Source organism: Chiloscyllium plagiosum, chromosome 34 (genome assembly GCF_004010195.1).
Source record: "Chiloscyllium plagiosum isolate BGI_BamShark_2017 chromosome 34, ASM401019v2, whole genome shotgun sequence".
Taxonomy (NCBI): domain Eukaryota; kingdom Metazoa; phylum Chordata; class Chondrichthyes; order Orectolobiformes; family Hemiscylliidae; genus Chiloscyllium; species Chiloscyllium plagiosum.
In genome coordinates, this window is record NC_057743.1 from 36,732,873 (window position 1) to 36,738,989 (window position 6,117).

Sequence of the window (6,117 nt, forward strand, 5' to 3'; positions counted from 1 at the left end):
TGCTGAAGCCTTTGAAATCAAAACACCAATTAATCTGTCTTGCCATCAAGGAAGGATTAGCTAAATTGATTGTATCACAATGCAGCTACTGCATATTAAAGCAGGCAGGTCTGTTGTTCATTTTAGGTTAAACCTGAATCAGGAGCTGTATGTGGCTCAGTGCTAGATTCTTCTGTGAATTTCCTTGAGAGGCTTTTACTTCATTGAAAATGCTACATAAATGTTGTTTACAAAATTTGACAAGATTAAGGCAACAATGAAAGATATTCTCAAAAAAACCAAGTTTAATTTCTTGATTGACAGAACTTTTTCGAAGAGACTGAAGTTTTGGGCTGTCTGTACTTGAGCAGTGTGTTGGAAGTTTGTGCTGATTTGTGTTTTGTTTTTTTACAGAACATGGGCGTTGCTGCCATTTGCTCATCCCTAATTACTCTTGAGGTGATGCCAGGTCATGCAACTATAGGTTTTGTATTGACACTGAGCCAGAGTCCAGGTCTGCTTTTAGCATGCCAGTGATCATTCCCATTGCACAAATGGAGATTTTCTCAATGTCTGTGTGGCAGAAGAGAAGACAAAAATTGCGCTCTTGTTGTTTTTTTTCTCTCTGTGATCCCATTTGGCTTCCCAGATGATGTGGCTCCTTGTTCACAGGAAGTCGGGAGAGAGAGAGACAGACAGAAAGAGAGCGATCAGCAGCACTCCCTGGAGGTGGGCTGGGTAGGTGAACAATATCTGGAATAATTAGGGATGATGATTCTTTGGTCCCCAGATGACATTTGACCCTTTCTGTGTCTTCCAATAGGACCATTCCCCACAGCAGCAGGTATCTCCAGCAACTACTAACCCAAATGTGGAATCCTGCGATAGGATGAGGGTTAGGGTTGTGTAGGTTGAATAGAAGTTTCTCTTCCAGTTAAATCTATTGTTTTACTCGGTTCATTTACCTAACCACACCTTCTTGAACAGGAGAGTCCATGCCTGCAAAAATCAGAGGCATGTGAAGCAATAGTGATATGGTAACCAGTCCTTGGACCAACAAGCATATGGAGATACATTACATCCCTGACTCACAAACATTCAACTTACAAACACTTGTTCTTATTAACACAATCCTATACCGGGGTGTAAATTTAAAGACCCAATGTGTGAACATTTCCTGTACTTACAGATAGCTGCTTGACATTGTCCAGTTCTCACTAGCAAACAAATCAACTTGTGAACAGACTCTTCTGTACTCGACCCTGAGAGATAGATACTCATCTGAGACATGGAGGTCTTTCCCCTGCAAAGGACACTGTTACTCTGCCTGCTCACTGACCATTAAACAATATAACGTCCGTTATATTGTGAAGGGACACTAACCTGAACCTGACCCCAAATTTGCCAGACCATCTGATTGGATTTCTTGTCCAGGACGTCAGCAATCCCACGTCAAATCACTGGAGGTCCCATTCTAACAGCATGGAGAGTGCACCTCACCACAAGGATCGCAGCTCAAGATTCAAGAACATAGTTCACTACCATCTTCACAATGGCAGTTCAGGGCAGGCAGTGAATGCTACCATACCTGGCAACACCCACATCTGGTAACCAAGATGGTAAAAGTCTTTCAAACTACCAACTTTAATTATAGCATCGTGCTGGATCATGAGTGTTTTTATACTGATGCATCTCTAAGCTCTGAATGCACACTGCTTCAGGGTTGATAGTCAGGTAAATGGTTGTGGTTAGATATGGGTTGTTTGTTTGATATATTTTGTTCAGAAAGCCAAGTGACTCCGTAGTTATCTTACATGTAACAGATAAGAGGCCAAAGTATTAATTGTGTACATAGCGCAGGAATAAAGTCACCCATTAGGAAGCTTATCTTTTATCACACATTAATAATTCTTATCCTGTAAGATTCAGGGGGCAGCATGCGATATGAGAGAAAGAAAAATATCCATACTAATTAGCAGGCAAATCCCCTTCATTTTTCCCGTCCCTTCCTGACCTGTTATAAAAGTGGTGAACTGAGTGCTGACAGATATGTTTGTACTCACTGAGATTTTGCTTTTGTATAGCAACCAAGTATAGTGCTGTTTGTCACATTGTTAGACTGCAGAGATCTCTCTCCACTGGAACTGGTTCAAACAGTTTGCTCAACTTGTTGAGCATAGGGTATCTGGGGGGACCTGAGAGGAAAATCAATGCTCCCACGTGTTTGTAGATTGATTATATTTTATAAAGAAACAAGAAATCATTAAACTTTTAACATGTGGAAACTAATCTCCTGAAGAAAGTTTCAATAATCAAAATATCACATCTTATATTTGACGTGGAGATGCTGGTGTTGGACTAGGGTGGACAACCATTATTTTATGTGAACATTGTTCACAGACAAGATGGCTTCATTCACAATGTGTGAAAGGATTGTTTTCTAGATTTTGTTTTCCCCTAATCAGAGATTTTACTATACACCTCTAGAACTGGAGGGACACGAACCCAGGCCTTGTAGCTCAGACGTAAGGACATCGTCACTGAGCCACAAGACCCTTATATTGTTTTCTATCACAGCTTTTTCTTGTTTCTGTTGTTGATGCTAACTACTGGCAGCTTGTAACTGGGGGTAGTTTACTCTCAGAGAGCCGGGAATCTTTGCAACACTCTCCTGAAATGGTAGGGAAAATCTCCCTCTCCAACTCTGTTTAGATTTAGCCTCTCTCCATACCCCTCCCTGACTTTCAATGGTATGCACTGCCAGTAATAGGTTTTGCTGTAAATGTCTAATTGGCTACATGGGTGTTTCACTGGTGGCAGCTAATAGTTAAAAACGGACAAAAAAAGTCACGGTGATTTGGTAATGGAAAAGCCGTTTGGTTGTGTGCAAGAGCACTTCCAGATATAAGATCAAAGGCAGACCGAGCCCTGAACAGATTGATTAAAAAGAAAATAAAGCAGCTCCAGGGCTGTGGAGGGGTTCACACCTGCCGACTGTCTGCCCCACTTCCACGGTTACATTCATGCCCAGGTGTCATAGTGTCATAGAGCCATAGTCATGTATAGCACGGAAACAAACCCTTTGTCCCAATCGTCCATACCATTTCCTTAGAGAGAGTGAGAGCAGATGGTGTCCGTCAAATCCCTCGATGCCATCAGAGTAAGGTGAGCATCACAGGGAGTACAGTGCTTTATTTCCCCTCCAACTCCATTTTGCTTTAGCCCGTAGACCATGTACATATTGGTTGTGGGGATTGCAGCCCGCTTTTAGCTATTTGAAAAACCTTTTGTTGTGTTTTTAGTTGCATTTCAGCCCTGATGCTCCTGATCTTTGGGCACCTGGTGCAGAGGGGTGTGGCAGATCAGAGGATCTCCTCATGGGTCTGTCCTGGACCTGGCCAAGCTGGCGTAAACTGATCTGGGCTGTGGAGGAGGTCATCTCTGCCAACTTTCTGCCCCTGTTACACCTGTGCCAGGGTGTCCATGGAGTGAGAGCACATGGTGTTCATCAATGCTCTCGATGCCTTCAGAAAGAGGGGGGCGTCATATGGGATACAGTGCTTTATCTCACCCTCCAGCTCTATTTTAAACTTCTTCTGGTTTTCCCTACCCTTCTCCCTCAGTTTTAATGGTTCACATTGCCTGCAACACACTTTGCTTGTAAATATACAATTGGTTGCACGGGTCTTTTACTGATGATGGTTAATAGTGTAAAACAAAGTCATGGTGAATTGGTGGTGGGGAAAAAAAGTATTCAGTTGTGTGTAAGAGCACTTCTGGATATAAAAAAGTAGCTGCCCTGTCGATGGTAAGGACTGCAGCTGCTGGAAGTCAGAGTTGATAAAATGTGGCGCTGGAAAGGCAGAGCAGGTCAAGCAGCATCAGGGGAGCAGGACAGTCAATGTTTTTAGTCAGGACCCTTCATCAGGACTGCCCTGTAGACATGGCCAAGTGGTTAAGATGAAGGATTTGAAATCCATTGGGATCTACTTGCAGTTTTGAGCCAGCCGAATATGTTTCACATCTCCCCTGACATTCCCTCCACTCAATTCCATTTTGATTTAGCCCCTTCCTGCTCTCTCTATTTCACCACCGCCACCACCCCCGCCCTTATCTTTTGATAGTTTTCATTGTCTCTCATGGTCTTTGCATGTACCTATTCAGTTGGCTCCGTGAGTGTGGTTATGAATGAAAAACCACCATAATTTGGTGAAGGGAAAAAGAAACTTGTTCAGTTTTGTGCGATGCCACTTCTCAATGTGAGAAAGAAGAAAAAAGATAAATCAGCCCCAGGGGTGGGTCTGCAAAACTGTTTGTCCCAGGCAGGGACTAGCTTATATACAGCACGAGTAATGACTCCATTTAGATGTTCAATGATTAATGATGTTCTTTTCCAGTTGGACTTCCAGAGTTAATACATTCCATGTTCCTTTCTTTCCTGTGGACCCTATCAATACTGAGCTTCTACACGTTCCCACACACCTCTTTGAATTGTGACTTGATCTCCTAATATTAGCCTGAGCCCTGGCCCGACACTTTCATCGTACAGCACCACCTCCCCTAGCCATCGAAATTAAGGCAATGACCCCCTCCACTGCAGTAAACCACGTCCTCCACTTCACTTTTGTCTCTACCCCCCTCCCCCCGCCCATAGATATTTCCTGATCACTCTGTCCTGAGATATTAACACACACGGGTGAGAATTGAATGCAGGCCTCCTGGCTCAGAGGTTGGGACACTACCTGTGGGAGAATTTGGCCAAAATTGACACAAAACTGTGTGGAAGCCATTTTGTCACAAAGCAATGTTTGCAGTATAATGTAGCCTGCTAGCAAAATGCTATGTGAGCCCTGGCTGAGGACCTCTGTCTGGATAGCCTGACCTTGCACCTGCAGTCTAGCGCTGCTCCTTTGGCCCCTTAGACAGTTCTGCTTCATAGAATGAAGTATTGTTTCCCTCTGTCCTTTATCGGTTGTTTTTGCCAAGCTGAACTTGCAGTATAAGGTAACATTCAGTTTTGTAGACATTAAGGGATTTAAGTCTGGACAATGTATGGGAACCTTACTACTGCCCCTAGGTTGCATGATTAATTGGCAGTGGGCTTATGTTATACTATATAACTTGTAACATTCTGTCTTTCTTTGGAATACATCGGACTTCTTTGAATGAAGACGTATTCCCCTTGGCTATGAATGAAAGCTAGTTAATTGCTCAAGGCAATTGCTCCTGACAACTTTGTTTTAAACCATTTGACATAAGAATTACTTGCACCCCAACAATTGGCGTAGTCAGCAGGATCTCTACTTTACAAGGTTTCCTTGAACCTGTGCAACTCTGTCCCTTTGAGTGTACCTCCCTGAGTCAGCAGATATTGAGACAAGACAGGAGAGGGAAAGTGACCGCTGCAGGTGGGTGTACCTTGAGCTACAAGCCGGTTCAACTGGGATGCTGTGGTAAGAAAGGTTGAGTTTTGGAGTTACTCCAAAACTGCATAATTTACTTCTTTCCCTAACACTTTCACTACATCACAAGAAACCTCTCCCCCCACCTTTACACACTGAGCTCTTTCATAATTATTGTTCCTTTTGAAACTCAGCAAGCTGCCTCCAATGCCCAATATTTTCAATGCAGCAGAGCTCCCTATAATCTACCTTGATTTTCATTGAGCTGCCCCCCAGCACTGCCCATGCTTTCCCCCCTCACTAACTGGAATGGACAGGCCCTGACTGATGACCAATGTTCCTTCTCCTTTATCTTTCTGGTGTATGAGCTTCTGTAAGTGGAAGCCTAGCATTTGGACACTGATCAACAATGCACAGCCCCCAACTGACTGAGTGTAGGGTCCTCAGACTGGTCTCTCCAGACTTGCAGGACCCACTCCCGGGTCTTCTGTCATACGGACCTGCTGATCCTGTTTGTCCCCGAGTGCTGAAAATGTGTTGCTGGAAAGGCGCAGCAGGTCAGGCAGCATCCAAGGAGCAGGAGAATCGATGTTTCGGGCATGAGCCCTTCTTCAGGAATGAGGAAAGTGTGTCCAGCAGGCTAAGATAAAAGGTACGGAGGAGGGACTTGGGGGAGGGGCGTTGGAAATCGATAGGTGGAAGGAGGTCAAGGTGAGGGTGATAGGCCAGAGTGGGG

At 44.1% G+C, this 6,117-nt stretch overlaps 1 long non-coding RNA gene across 1 annotated transcript in view; it reads right to left on the reverse strand.

Annotated features, from left to right (window-relative positions):
- Positions 1-206: 206 nt before the first annotated feature.
- The window catches only part of LOC122540432, a 49,739-nt gene continuing 43,828 nt past the window's right edge, over positions 207-6,117 (reverse strand). Inside the window, exon 3 of the long non-coding RNA XR_006309305.1 lies at positions 207-978. This is a non-coding gene — a long non-coding RNA (uncharacterized LOC122540432). The remainder of the gene's footprint in view (positions 979-6,117) is intronic.